This window comes from Nuphar pumila, chromosome 10, assembly GCF_984573655.1.
Source record: "Nuphar pumila chromosome 10, dmNupPumi1.hap1.1, whole genome shotgun sequence".
In the NCBI taxonomy this organism is placed as follows: Eukaryota; Viridiplantae; Streptophyta; class Magnoliopsida; order Nymphaeales; family Nymphaeaceae; genus Nuphar; species Nuphar pumila.
The window spans coordinates 92,539,868-92,556,522 of NC_143258.1; positions in this window are offsets into that span (position 1 = coordinate 92,539,868).

A 16,655-nucleotide genomic window follows, 5' to 3' on the forward strand; every position below is an offset into this window, starting at 1 on the left:
CCTTCTAGGACTTATTCAATGTTTTTAAACTTGGACCTATTAAGGGTCAACCCTCACTTTGAAGTTTTGATCTTGTTAAGTTCTGTTATACAATTAGAACCCAGAAAAGAGTCAACTTCTGATTTGAAGGCTCGACCTTCTGCCTACTATTTTGCATATAGCTTTGAATGCAAAGATACATGTTAACCATGCACACTTAAATAAATAATGGCGTCGTCACTCGTGAGACGCCCGAGTGGTTCAAAACACCAAAGCAAAAATGGATGGCTACGAGATAGATAATCCTCATAACCATTACGTCTTCAAGCACTATCTTGGAGATGATAGGCGGTATAAACCTCAAGTGACCCCCGATAGATTCACCTATGTCCTTGGTATTATATGGGAGCAAGGCATCTTGATGGGTCTCCATTCACTCGAGGGTTAGGAGATTGAAGTTGTCAATGTGTCCTAAGTGATAGTGTCCAACTACTGCAGTTAATTCAGGATGCATCATACTTCTTGTCTTGCAAGTGTTAAGTGAAAACTATCTCCCCACTACGGGCCACCTGCTTGGACTCCCGTATAGAAAGACATTTGAGCAATTTAAAATATCGTAGCATAATAAACATCTGAAGTATTTTATTCTGTTTCAATGTCATGTTCTCTGAGTACCCAAGGAAGCCTTCAAATCAAGAAAAACAAAGACTATACAAGATATAATTCAATGCACATGACAATGTCAATTTATTACATATTATATTTTTTTTGTGATTGCTTCGTAGAAAGCATTGCATTTGCGACTCACATTGCGCATCTTTTGATTTGCATTTGACAATATAAAGATACGAAGAAAACCCATAGTGAACAAATTTATTGCGATGTTGCCATACATGTGTCAAGATGTGCTAGTGCACTAGTAATACGCAACAAAATTGCAAATGCCATAAGTCATACAAATTGGATCGTGCCGTGACAAGCGCCCAAAACTAAACTTAAACGAAGGCCTTGCTTGCCATACTTGCGCGCAAAAGAATGCCACAAAAATCAAAATGCCAAGTGCATGAATCTAGAAAATAACGGGGCAGCGTTCGGTTGTCACTGAACACTTACGACCCACTGCCAACATGGTAGGGAAACAGACGCCAAGGCAGCCCGCAACACAACTCCTTGGGGTTCATAATGACAAATTTGGAAATGTGTAGCTACCCTAACATGGTGTTCTTTGTCCCTACATCGAGACGCATCAAGAGTACGTAGAATAATATACATTCATGTAGTGTGAAACGTACTTGAGTTTAGTTCTAACATAGCGTGTTAGAAAAATACTACCATTTATTTCTACACTTGAGGACGAGTATGTTTCTTTGAGCCATAGTGTGATCATGTGCCTGTGGTGTTTTAGCAAAACAACTCCACAATCGATATCGATATACATAGGAGGCATATTCATGCATTTTAACATATTGCAAGTATATCGTAGCGTGTTCTAACATTTGTGCAACAATGTGTAAATGTGCAACTACGATGTTTCACAAGCACACACTACTTTTATCATGCTTGCATCTCTCATCAAGCATGTTATGCAATACATACATTTTTTCGTGAAGCCATTCAGATGAGTGTCATGATGTGCAAAGTGCATATGACGAATGAAGATTCTTTTGGCATTTCACAAGAAACCTAGCTTTGCATGTCATTTGGCAATGAGTTTGGTGTAATTTGAACGGTGGCATTGCTATTGCGTGCCTCACTTAACGCTAATCTTTCACATGCACTCATGCACATACTATCGTATTTTGATAGGGAAGGCGGCGAGTGCAATCACCAACTAGCTTACTCGTCTTACGGATGCCAACCAAAATGTGCCGCCATGATTGGTGGTCGCTAATGAGGATCAATGTTTGTGGCGAGCATGCTGCCAAAGGAAAACGATGGCACATTATTGCTGCGGCAAAAACATGCGACGAGAAAAGTGCCTAGAATTTTCCCGCTGCCTTGGGCATGCAAACTGACCCAACCCACGCATCAGGTCAGGTCTTGGTCTCGGGGAGTCACAGCCATCAACCGATTTGCTACAACAGACCGGTTTCCCATAGATGGGAAAACTGCATAGCCTGCAAGCCTAGTCCCGTTCAAACCAACTTGCTAGTGAAAGAAGTCAGTGCTCTGGGCATTGACTCGGCCTGCAGCGAGGTGAAAGGCCCTACCACGAGACATACCCTAGCATGTTCGACTGCATTCGACCTACTTGCGACCCTTGCTGAGATAGATTGAGCCGTCAACAACCAGCTGACAGGTCTGGACTTGATACGGTCTAGACACTGACCATATTGACCCTGCAACAGAGTGCAGGGGTAGGGCTTGAACACTCGATGGGGATCACAGAGCACTGCATCCGATTGCTGGGATGCGTGCAGTTCTACCAAACACAACGAGTTGAGGATGGGGCCGAGGTAGAGGCATGCGATGTCTGAGGCTCAGACCACCGTGGCCTTCTGTCATCCTGTTAGACCTCGACTGGGTCAGTTGCAAAGGGTATGCTCGGTTGTAGGCACTGGGAGAAGGGGGAATGTTGGCGATTTAGATGGCATAAAAACCAGACTGGTCTGAACCGAGTGCAGTATAGACCGAGTCTGTTTTGGCCAGAATCACAACAGTCGACTGCAGCCTACCTGAACCCAATTAGTTGTTGATGGGGCTGCAGTGATGTCCCCATTGTAGTGCACCATGCGGTGCGAGGTAAGACATTAATGCTGGAGAAAATGGACCCCGAACTCCTCCGAGCAATGCCCTTGAACATAGCTTGGCCTGGACGGGTGTAGGCCGACAACCATCAGCCAAGGCCAAACCCAACAAAAGGGGGTGTGGCTACCAGAATCTAACCCAGTCCAGGCCTTCATCGCTACACCAGAAGAAAATGTTTTGGGTAGCCTTGAGATGCTGCCATGGTGCGGCCGACCTTAAACTGCCAACAACGAAGAGAGAGGAGGTAAAGAGGTGTCGAAAAGGGCTCCCATGGAAGAATGTCGAGCTTCCAAACCGACCCCCAACAAGAGAGAGAGAGAGGAGGTATGACTGAACCATGAGAGAGGTTGGTCCTATGCTCGCCCACAACCGTCCTTCTTCTTCTCATGGTTAGAAGGAAACAACCCACCCAAAAAAAAATGAAACCAAAATGAAACAAAAGCATGACATATAATCTATGTTTGCAAGGTAATTCCAAACAGAGAAAGCGAAGGACAAGCAAAATATAATCATGAATGGGAACATGAAAATGGTAAACTTGCAATGCAAAACAGAAATGAACCATAAGGAAATCGTTGCTCACCTTTGAAGCATGAAATCAGAAGTACAATTTCTCCTTTCGTTTAGAGGGTAGAAGAGAGTCCCGGTTGATAGCCTCTTCTATACAAAAATGATGAGAATGGTGAGATGGAAGGCTCCCACATAGGAGGAGATGAGATGAGAGGAAGAGAGAGAGTGTCTCCAAAAAAAATGAAAACAATATTCACCTCTCCTCTGAAAAGTGACTCCCTTTAAGGGATTAGGATTTCACACGGATGGTGGAGATCAATTCCCTACAATCAGACGGTGAGGAGGGTGCTCACGCTCTTCTAGGGTGTGACACCTCTGTAATTTAGTTAAGTGGCCTCTCCAATAGCCAACCAAAACATAACATTTGAATCTCTTCCAAAATAATTTCAAAATTTCCACCACTCAGTTTGGTGGACATTTGCCTTTGTTTTGAGCTTTATTACATGGTTTTCTCTAGCCTCCTTCCTGCGAGCCAAGGTGCGCCAACTTGGGGCCGCCTTGTCGACGTGAGTTGCACCTCAAGTGCTCCTGACGTGAGACACTAAGCCCAATTCTACCAATGCTTTTCGCGAAGGCTTCTCTTAAGGTGATTGTCAAGATTTCTTCTTAAGCATCGAACTTGCGCCAATGCTTCGATGAGTGTGGAAGGTTAAAAATTGCCTTCCGAATCCTAGGTTTACAAGTCTCGACAAACTTGAACGATAACAAATCATTTTTCAACAAGTCTTCATCAAAATTTCTTTATGCAATTAAATAAAACTTAGGGATTAAATATTCATTGCGATGTATATATATTTATACATGCGAATATGCACATACATATGTATATACATGTACCTACATATACGTATACATAGTTCCACATAGACACATATAATTTAAAACTCCATTGTGTATTGAATTTTTCTTAGAAAATTCATGGGTCTTATAGTATGAATAACTAAGAAGTGCGCATGCTAAAGATCCTCATTGCGTGATCGGTTAGATTGACTAAAGCATCTGCAAGCATTGAGGTCTAGTTTGTGTGGAGGCATTGGAAGAAAAGCATGAGCTGATCATAGCTTGTACCACGTCGGTTGAGGGAAAATTAGATCTGTTCAACTACATGTTTTCAACATTTCAGCAAGACATTGCCGAGAAACTGGCTGAGCTGATGAAGCAGCTACGTGCAAATGGAAAACAACTGGCTAAAGCGACAAAGACACATGTAATGGAAAATGCAAATCTGGTACCTGTATCATTCGGTAGACCAAAAGGTGAGGTGACTCGCACACGACCAAATGCGCTGGTGTTGTATGAGGAAATGAATGTGCGGAACATTCAAGGCCTAGACGTTTTTTGGCATTGCGCACCCGACCATGACACGTCGAGAGCATTTGAGGCTTGGCAGGGCGTTGATAAGCATGATGCAGTACAAATGCACACTGCATGCAATGTGCGCGACACAATGCATGTGAGCACGACGTGTGATGTGTGCGATGCAAGATACATGTGCATTGCATATGATGTGAGCGATGCACATGGAACATGAGCCCTGCATGATGAGCGGGAGGCATGCGGCTTACGCGATGCGCATGACACACGAGAGGGGCACGATGCATGTGAAGCCCAGTATGCATGCAACGCTCCTAACGTGCGTGATACGCGTGATGACTCTACTGCCCATGGTTACATACATGACGTTCGTGCAATGATAGGGCCGAGTGCGCATGGGTCTTTCCGTGAGTACAGTAGGGCTGTGCCTGCTTACCTTATGCATGGCAAGGTGCCACCAGTGCATAACTTGCATGGGTAGGGTGAATACAGGAAAGAACACCGAGTGGATGCAAATTCTTTAACTGAAGTAGATCACAACCATGATTTTACGTGTAATGAAGACTTGCATGCCTTTGATCATACGCCCAAATTTACGATGCATGGGAGAGCATGCTCAAACTTCTACAACCAAAATGAGATATCCTTTCCAAGATCGGTGAAGCTCCTTTTTTCCATATTTTCTGAAAAAAATCCCATTTAGTGGCTCTACAAGGAACAACAGTTTTTCATAAACCACAATATGAAGTATGAGCACATGGTAAGATGTGCGATTATGAGTTTTAAAGGAGAGGCTCTAAGATGGTTTAGGTGGTATGACCAAAGAAATAGACATCCAAATTGGGATGTGCTCGAATATGAAATTATGAAAATATTTGGTCCTACTCCCTATACCAATCATGGAGTTAAAATGAAACAATTATGCCAAATAGGAACCATCCAAGAGTACCCAGCACAATTTGAGGATTTATGTTCCTTATGTGGCGAATGGAATGAAGGAGCACTCTTAAGCTCTTTCATTGGAGGAATTAAAGATGAGATTCAACATTAGATCCTAGCTCAAAATCCCACTACGCTTGAAGAATGTTATATTCAAGCTCGAATCATTGAAGAGAAAAATAGGAGATTGCATGGGACATGCAAAGGTTCATGGAATTCAAATTTCAACTTTAAATTCACTCAAAAGCTCCCAATTAACAAGGGAATCAAGTTTAGAGATTCATCCAAGTCCAAAGTGGATCACATCTCTAGAGAAGAGATGAACGAATTATGCAAGAAGGGGCTATATTTTAATTGCAAAAGCAATTGGATGCCCGGTCACAAATGTAAGTCACTTAAGTGTTTGATTGTAACTTCACAAGAAGAAGAAAGTGACTTAAAAGATGATGATTCCCTAGAAGAAGTGAACCAAGAGGAAGTTGACGAAAGTCAACAACTGATTTTCCTTTGTTATGCTTTGGGAAGCAAAACCGCTCCTAACTCTATGAGAGTTTATGAATTTCTTAGTGCCAAGAAAGTTGAAGTGCTCATAGCCACAGGTCTACCCACAATTTTGTGAGAGAAGACTTAGTGTCAAAACTTAAGTTTAGGCGACATGAACATCCAAAATTTGAGGTGATGGTAGGAGATAGAAGTCATCTCAAGTGTGGGCACCTTTGCACGGATGTTGAGCTTAACCTCCAAGGTTCTCATTTCAAGCTTGACTTGTTTGTCTTGCTTATGCATGGAGCCAATGTAGTGCTTGGAATGTGTTGGCTACGTTCGCTTAGAAGTGTCACATAGAATTTCACTAGTATGAAAATGACATTTGTCAAATCGGAGAAACCTATGAGCCTAAAAGCTAATAACACTTTTGATGGAGAACTTGTGGATAGCCAAGGGGCATTAAAAATTTTCTGGGCTACTCACATGGCTTTTATATGTTTGGCCCAACCACTTACATCTAAAGAAGAGCCTAAATAGAAGAACAAGTTCCGCCAGAAATGAATGATTTACTTGAGTCATTCCAAGATGTGTTTGGAGAACCTAAAGGGTTGCCTCCTTCACAATCCCGAGATCATCACATTCCTCTTGTGGAAGTACAATGGCTGATAAGTGTAAGATCATACCAATATGCTTTTATACAAAAAGGTGAAATTGAAAAATTAGTGCAAGAGATGCTTGAGAGTGACATCATTCACCCAAGTTTAAGTACTTACTCTTCGCCAGTTCTCCTTGTGCGCAAGAAGGACAACCCATGGTGCTTTTGCATCGACTATTGAGCACTTAATGATGTGACTTATAAAGACAAACATCCAATTCCGGTTATTGACATTTTGTTGGATGAATTGTTTGGGGCAAAATATTTTTCAAAGCTTGACTTAAGAGCCGGTTATCACCAAATTAGAATGGCAAATGAAAACATTCATAAGATCGCCCTCCGCACACACGATGGTCATTATGAGTTTTTAGTCATACCGTTTGGGTTGATAAATGCTCCGGTTACGTTTCAAAGAACCATGAATGACATCTTTAGACCAATGCTAAGAAAGTTCGTGTTGGTTTTCTTTGACGATAGTTTGGTCTATAGTGCCAATTGGGAGGAACATCTTAAACATGTTAGAATTGTGCTGAGAATCTTAAGGGAACACACTTTCTTAGCCAAACGCAATAAATGTAGCTTTGGACAAGTAAGTGTGTCATACCTTGGATACATGGTTGGAAGTGAAGGGGTTAGTGTCGATCCGGAAAAGATCGAGGCTATAGCTAGTTGGCCAATACCCCACACCATTAAAGCTTTGAGAGGGTTCTTGGCTCTTTTGGGGTATTATTGCCGATTCATTAGACATTATGGTGTCATCAATCAACGTCTCACAACTTTGTTAAAGAAGAATGCTTGAGGATGGAATAGTGAAGCAGAACAAGCTTTCCTTAAACTAAAGCAAGCTATGGTGGAGGCACCGGTCCTTGCCTTACCCGACTTTGACAAAGTCTTTGTCTTAGAAACCGATGCTTGTGACATTGGGATCAACACCGTGCTTATGCAAGAGCGACACCCTTTGGCCTATTTGAGTAAAGCCCTTTCAGGAAGGAGCAAAAGCCTTTCTACTTAAGAAAAAGAACTCCTTTGCTATTGTTTTGGCTTTAGAAAAGTGGAGGCCCTATTTACTTGGAAGGCATTTCCTAATCCAGACAGATCACCAAAGCCTTAAGTATATCTTGCAACAATGAGTTACTACTCCTCTCCAACAAAAATGGCTCACCAAACTTATGGGCTATGATTTTGAAATCAAATATAAGAAAGATGTAGAAAATGTGGTTGCCGATGCTTTATCAAGAAGAATGGAAGATGATTTCCTCCTAGTTATCTCTAGTGTTGCTTGTTCTTTTGCGGGAAAGATTAGTGAAGCCCAATTTGAAAATGAAGAGATCCAAAGAATTATACATGAGTTGAGAGAAGATCCTAATAGCCACCCTTTTTTCATGGTAAAGGGAGACAAATTGCTTTTCAAGGATAAAATTGTTATACCTTGTGACTCTTCACTTATCAAAGAGGTCGTGGAATATTTTTATGACTCAAGAGTGGAAGGCCACGAAGGAGTTCAAAAAACTTGGCCAAGGGTGAGAAATGAACTATATTGGGTCGGAATAAAAAAAGACATAAAGAAATATGTGAAGGAGTGTCAAATATGTCAAGCATACAAATATGAAAGAATTAGACCCCCCGTTCTTCTTCAACCCCTTCCTATACCTTCACATACTTGGACGAATTTAAGTATGGATTTCATTGAAAAGTTACCATCTTCACAAAAGAAAGAGGTAATTCTTATGGTAGAGGATCACCTTTCTAAGAGTGCTCACTTTATACATTTACCGAGTACTTATACTGTGAAAATGGTGGCAAAAGTATTTATGCAAAATATAGCGAAGCTATATGGAATGCCTAAGACAATTACTTGTGATAGAGACCCGTCATTTCTTAGTCGGTTTTGAAAGTACTTCTCGTTGATGGGCACCACAATGTGTTTTAGCATGGCAAGTCATCCTCAAACGGATGTGCAAACTGAGGTGGTCAATAGAACTCTTGAAACTTATTTGAGATGCTTCACAAGTAAGAAGCAAGCAAAAATGGATGGAATATCTACCATGGGCAGAATGGTGTTACAATACCTCCTTTCGCACATCTACAAGAATGACACCTTATAAAGCAATGTATGGAAGACCTCTTCCTCAAACTCTTTTATATGAAGAAGGGACGGCCAATATACATTTAATTGACAAGCAGTTGAGGGCGAGAGATGAGATTCTAAGGATATTAAAAAGAAATATTGAGAATGCTCAAAATAGAATGAAACAAGTTTATAATAAGCAAATGAAGGATATGGAATTTCAAATTGGTGATTGGGTATGACTTAAGCGAATTCTCCATAGATAATTCTCATTAAGCAAAAACCTCATAACTAAGGTTTCACCTAAGTACTTTGGTCCTTACCAAATTATGGCAAGGATTGGAGAGGTAGCCTATAAGTTGAAATTACCTCCAAGCGTATGCATTCATCCGATATTTCATGTATCCTGATTAAAGCCATATCATGGACATCCTCCAAGTGAAGAAGTAATTAAGCATATCACAAGACAACCCACGAGCATTCTAAAATTTAAATTAGTACGTAGAGGTATAAAAAGAATTAAAAAATATTTGGTTGAATGGGATAATGAAGGAGAAACATCAACCACATGGGAATGAGATTATAACATGAAGAATAGATATCCAGAATTTAATCCTAGAGGACTAGGATCATTTCAAGAGGGAGGGATTGATACAAACCCCACTGAAACAACTCCATTGGAATCAGGAGGACCGAGCTTATAAGCAAGGCATTTTATAAGAGCATCAATATTAGGGCATAAAGTTGAGCAGTATGGGCAGTGTCAGTAAACAAACATGTATTCGGGTAGAAAGTTTTCAGCTGGGTTAGTGTAATTCAGAGCCAGGTCAGCAGGTGCCAGCAGGGTGCAGTGGGTTAGTCCAAGCAATTTACCATGTGCAGAAATAAGAGAAATAGTGGTTTCAACAAAGCTTCAAGGGACGTCAACTGTGGCTTTTGAAATGTGGGCCGCCTAATACTTTTGGTGCCATTAGCTGAAGAGGCTATAAATACTTTGCCTTTATTGTTTTGTAAGCATTCAGTCATTTTTGGATTCAGCCAATTGTAATTCTGAGATTGGTTTCAATAAAATGAATTTCTGATTTGGCTCCAGCTATGGAGATGGCCTCAATTGAGGAAAGGCCTTGCTAGAGTTCTCCACCGTCTAGCTAAGGTTCATCACTCACTTCACGCATTCTCCACCTCGCTCCCTGTTGCCGTGTCAGATACTTGACAGCATCCTGCTACAACAAAGCCGATCGATCATTGAAGCAGTCGGCGAGTGTGCAACGACTGAGCTAAAGTTTATGTCGATCATTAGAGCTTCTTAAGGCTCTCAAAACGGCGCAAGTCTGTAATAAGCTAAGTGCAATCACGCCGGAAGATTAATTCATCGTTAGAATATAGTTTTAGATCACATTTCAGTTTTGCAGGTTAAAGATCTATTAAGTATTAACGCACGAGAACATCATCACTATTGAATTGAGTTGTGGAACTGACGTCTCCAGTGAATCAGAGCACTGGCTCAGATCACTGAATTCCAGAGGCACAACTAAGTGCAAAAACACGTTGATCTTCAATCATACTCTATTAGATCATTCGTGTACTTTTCTAATTGATGAAGCTGCAGTATGCATAACTGAGAAGTGCGCATGCTGAAGATCCTCATCGCGCGATCGGTTAGATCGACTAAAGCATCTACAAGCATTGCGGTCTAGTCTGTGTGGAGGCATCGGATCTACTGGCGCCTGCCTGCGCTGAGTAGCAACCACGGGTGCCGAAAAGGAAAACTGTATTTCTGTGCCTGCGTGCACACTGAAATCTTGTTAGGCGGTAGAAAACTGTATTTAACGTTTTAACGAAAGTGGTTGCAACCACTGCTAAAGATCAAAAAATAAAGGGAAATCAGACATACTAGGTACTTCCGGCCCCTTGTTCAAAGATTGGGCAACAGTGCTTTGGGAGAACCTACTTCCACCTGCTAGAAATCATAGTTGTTGGTTGCATCTTCTCAATCAGACCTTATAAAGGTAGCTAACACAATTTATTTGATAGGAACCATGTTTTGGATCATGTTTTCTGGACATCCAAGTTGGTTTTTTTAAGTCATAAAATTTGGGTAAAATGTGAGCTATTGATTATTGAAGATCTTAAAAAACTACATGTGTGCCATAATTATATGGTCCAAAACTTGTTTAACACAAAAGAATAATTGTAGATCATATCTATAAGGACTATCAACCATGAAACACTCATATTTTGAAAATTTGAAGCTTCTATTAGTTGGGAATAGGTGCCCCGAGAGCACCGCAACTTTTGGCCCATTAGTCCCCATAAAAAATCATAGTTTTCAATATTTTTTTCTCACATCTAATCTATAGGTTTTGTTTAGTGGGAACCAACTTTTGGATCATCAGAATTTGACCTGTATACAGTTTTTTTCGATGATCCAAAATCAATGGATATGAAGGTTTCAATTTTTTTTAGCTTGTAAACATACATTTTTTTGTCAAAAAAATATGATCCAAGAATCGTTTTCCACTAAATTGAGCATGCTTAACATATCTAACAGTTAAAATATATCATAAAACACTTCAAACTATGAGGCCTAATGGGGCAGAACAAGAAAAGAGGGCCTAATATTTCCAACTCTCTCTCTCTCTCTCTATATATATATATATATATTAGGATTACGTGGTATTATATTTTTATTGAAAAACATGATCCAAATAATATATATAGGAAAACCCATTAACGCAATTCGGATGCATCGCATAATGCCGCACGGTTCTTTTTTTTTCTTGAAAATAGAGGACTTAGTGGTGGTTTTAAACCGACGCTAAAAGCCCTGAACACAAAAAAAAAAAATCAAAGTGTCTTCATTGATCGTGTGCACGATCAATGATGACACTTTGTCCGATGCATCATCAAAACAATTTAACTATTTGAGGTGTTGGAGTATGGTCGCCCCCGATGATTCACTGAATCCCACGTCTGTGTTCGGGGCTTTGAATGAGCACCACGTATACAAGCACATGGGGCTCGTATTCCCGTGTATGTTGACATAACTTTGCATCGGACTCTGGTGTTGTTGCAAAGACTTAAGTACCCTTTCTTGCTATTCTTTTCATAAAGTGATGGTTTGAGAAAATGACAAAAATGCCCTTCATTCAAAAAAGAAAAAACAAACAGTTCAAAAAAAGGACAAACATGTCCTCCATCCAGAAAGTCGAGGATGATGTTGACTCTTCAAAGTCTTCTTCTTTTTCTGTTAAAAAAAAGGACAAACATGTCCTTTATCCAGAAAGTCGAGGATGATGTTGACTCTTCAAAGTCTTCTTCTTCTTTCTCCATAAAACACTGTAAAACCCTCTCTCTCTCTCTAGAGAAGAAATCAAGGGAAATAAAGAGTTTTTCCTGAAGAAGGTCATGAACATCAACCCTCTCACTCTCTCTCCCTTCTCTTTCTACTTCTGTGCACATCCAACAGACGATCCTATATTGCTTCATCGCCATCTTCTTCTTCTTTTTTCTTCGTAAAACACTGTAAAACCCTCTCTCTCTCTAGAGAAGAAATCAAGGGAGATAAAGGGTCCCTCCTGGAGAAGGCCATGAACAGGAGGGGGGTCCGGGGGCTCCCCCCCGGCGCGGATCCCGGTGCGCGGTCAGCGGGCGGGGGTCCAGGGGGGGCCGCCCCTGGCGGGGGGCTCGGGAGGCAGCGCCCTCCGGACCAAATTTTTTTTGGGCCTTCCAACAATGATTTGTAGTATTATTGAGCTTTCGTACAACAATTTGTAGTATTTTTGGGTCTCCAACGAAACGCTATAGTGATTTGCAGAAGACACTACAAATCGCTATAGCGATTTGCGGAAGACACTATAAATCACAAATCGCTATAGCGATTTGTAGTGTCTTCCGTAAATCGCTATATCGATTTGTAGATTCTTACACAAATCACTATATCGATTTGTAGATTGTTCCGCAAATCGCTATAGCGATTTGTAGTGTCTTCCGCAAATCGCTATAGCGATTTGTAGTGTTATTCAGTAAGCAAATCGCTGTAAATCCCTACCCGAATTAGGACCAACTTGTTAGGGCCATATCTCCCTAACCGGAGGTCATATTCCAAATCCGTAAAAAGTGGTGTCTCCGTTATTGAGTCTAGTTTATTTCTGTAAATTTTCAGTGATTTCTATTGTCATTTCATTCCTCATTTTAACTTGAACGATACATTATAACCACAATCATCAACAGAAAGATTGCCCAAGCTAAGAGTCTTGAGAGAGTAGAGGAGGGCCTCACCACCCACCAAACAACAAAAAGTACAACGACTCAACTTCAAGTGCAGTAAGGACCCAGAGTCGAATAAATTTAGAGGCAGCTCATCAGTAAGGACCCACAACAGTCAATGTGCAGGTCAGTCGGTGCTTGATGGAGCAATGTAGGATCTTCTGATGGATGTGCACAGAAGCAGAAATAGAAGGGAGAGAGAGAGAGAGAGAGAGAGAGAGAGAGAGAGAGAGAGAGAGAGAGAGAGAGAGAGAGAGAGAGAGAGAGGGTTGATGAGCCCCCGGACCCCCCTCCTGTAAGGGCAAAAGGCCATGAACACGCTGAGAGGAGCCTTCAAACCCCCCTTCTGTAAGGGTAAAAGCTCTGAATCAGACTCTATAACTCTTCAAGTTGAATGATGCTACCCACACTGGGAGGAGCTCTCAGACCCCCCTTTCTGTAAGGGTAAAAACGCTAAATCAGACTCCACAACTTTTCAAGTTGAATGATGCTACCCACGCTGGGAGGAGCCCCCAGACCCCTCTCCTGTAAGGGTAAAAACTCTGAATCAGGATTTACAACTCATTTAGTTGAATGATGCTACCCACGCTGGGATGAGCCCCCAAACGCTCCTCCTGTAAGGGTAAAAACTCTGAATCAGGCTCCACAACAGTCAATGTGCAGGTCAGTCGGTACTTGATGGAGCAATGTATGATCTTCTAATGGATGTGCACAGAAGCAGAAATAGAAGGGAGAGAGAGAGAGTGAGAGTTGAATGATGCTACCCACGCTGGGATGAGCCCCCAAACCCTCCTCCTGTAAGGGAAAAAACTTTGAATCAGGCTCCACAACAGTCAATGTGCAGGTCAGTCGCTGCTTGATGGAGCAACATATGATCTTCTAATGGATGTGCACAGAAGCAGAAATAGAAGGGAGAGAGAGAGTGAGAGGGTTGATGTTCATGGCCTCCTTCAAGGAAGATTTTTTTTTCTCGGATAATCCTGCAGTGCAGAGACTGGGTCTTAAATAATCATCTTCGGGGCACTTAAGTCTTTACAGCCACTCCTTTTCAAGAACCGTCATTTTTTTTTTGCACCAATGGAGGAGAGGGTACTTAAGTTTTTGCAATCGCATCAAACTCCAACGCTAATTAATGCTGACAAACATGGGGATACGAGACACACATGCTTACATACGTGGTGCTCTTTGGGACCCCCGAACATGAGATGTAGCTAACTGCCCTGTTCGGGGGGGGGACATATAACCTGCTTTGCCTTTTTGTCTATCGAGCTTGGATAGGAGTTTTAAGTCTTGGATAATTTTTTTTTTAAATAATTTTTAAGCATTGAATATTTTTTAAAATTGTAGACCTTTGATTTTTGAATCTTGTAAAAACCTAACTTGGTGTCTGAATCAGATTGTCCAAAAGTAAATTCCCACACAATCATGACGTAAATCACATCTCAATAATCAGATTTCATTAAAAATAGAAACACTATTTTCAATGCTAGGTAGGCACAAAAAAGAGCGAAGGCACCTACCCTTACATCATATATATATATATATATATATATATATATATATATATATATATATATATATACTGAACATATTAGGCCTCATTTTTTGTTTGCCTCAATCTGCTCCATAGTTTTGAAATGTTTTATGACAGATCTGAACCGTTAGATGTGTTTACCAGGGAACCGACCCTTGTATCATGTTTTTTGATGAAAAATGTATTTTTATGAGTTAAAAAAAATTAATGGCTTCTTAGCGATTGATTTTGGATCACTGGAAAAACCCGTATAATGGTGTTAGATGTGAGAAAAATTACCAAAAACTATAAGCGTCGGTGCATGATCAAAACGAACATGAACGGAACATAATGTTCTGGCCACGAAACCTTGGGTTTCTCTCCCCACTCCCTCTCCCTCTCTTAGACGGAGCTGTGTCGTCGCCGGAGTTCGGACCTCTCCCTGCAAATCAGGTACGTGTTTCTCTCCCCTCTCCTTCTCTCTCTCTGCAACCACTTCTCTCGAGCATCAGGCGATTAGGGCCTCGCCCGAGCCCTCTCTCTCTCTCTCTCTCTGCAATCTCTCTCAAGCATCAGGCGAGTGAGAGGGCAGCCTAAAAACAAACATGACAAGCTCTCTCTGCAACCACATTTGAGGTGTTGTCACCTGACCAAAAATAAAAAAATTGTCTGCATACTGGATCAAAGAAATGTTAATACCATGTAATGAGATGGGGGAACTGAAGCCTTTCTCAATAGTTGATCTCATAATGGTGGACAAACCCTCAGCTACAATATCAAAAAGCAATGGGGAGAGAGGGTAACCTTATCTTATCCCGTTTTGCCACAGTTTGTTGCTGCATAATCAAATCCTTTTAATACCTGCTTGTTATAACACTCATCTTTTATTTCACCTCTTTGTTCAATACCTGTTGTTTGAATACAATATATTTGGGTATCCTGCTTCTTATTCTTAAATTGACACCCAATGTCTTTTCTTTAACTGCATAGGTTAGCGTAAACTTTGTTTGCTATGGTCAATATCTTGATTTGCTATGAAATGTCCAGAACATGCACTTTTGTTCTTTTTTTATTGTTCACGGTAGGAATTGGTAATTGTTATGGCACTTGAGAATCTCAAATTTAGATATGTAAACATGTTCTTGTCATCCTTAATAGATGTTTTTATCCTGCTGTATAATTGCTTTATTGACATTATTTGTCTATTGCATCGTCACTATAAAATATGTCCACAGTTCCCCCTGTTTCCCAAGATGCAGATAGAGCTGGTTGGATTTCCTGCTGTATAATTGCTTGATTGACATTATTTTATCCTGCTGTAAGTTATTCTATGATATATTTCCTTTTACGTGTATCGAATTTGTTTGATTTCCTAAATACATCCTATAAATCTTGTATTATGGTGTCTGATTCACAGGAACACCCAGATGCAAGGAATTACAAGAGAATACTTTCCATTCTATGATCAGTAGCTATTTGTAACTTCGTTGGATAGGTAACATGGTATACACGAGCTGCTTGAATCGATTCACTGGAGATTGCTCTGATTCCATCTGAACTGGCAGTGTAATGGGTCAATGTGCCTTGTAAATGTGAACTGAAAAAGATCAAAAGATCCCATAGATCTCTGTCTGTTTATAAACAAGAACCACAACTTTTTGTGTTGTGACAATAATGTATAGTTTGCATGTAATTATTGTTTCCTTCATGTGCATCTCTCTTTCTTAAATCCTTTTAGTTGTAACGTTGTAGTTATCGGTTTTTGAACTAATATCTCGTTGTTGTGGTGCAAATAATGTTATATTTTTTTGTGCAGCTGTTCGCAAACGTGCACATTTTTTTTTTGTAACATATATATGTGTTTTATTTGTGCATCATTTATGAAAAGTGTCAAAATTCGTCGAGGTTCTTATTGTCATTGTGAAATTTTAGCGCCTAATTGTGTATAAAAAAGCAAGGCTAACCCAGGAAAATTATTTTTCGAATGTTCAAAATATGTATGCATTTATTACAAATAATAAGTTTTAAACATTTAAACAAGATTACAATTTTATTTTTTTTTAAATGTTTCAAGGAACTGCTAACTTTTGTGGCTTCTTTCAATGGTGTTGTAA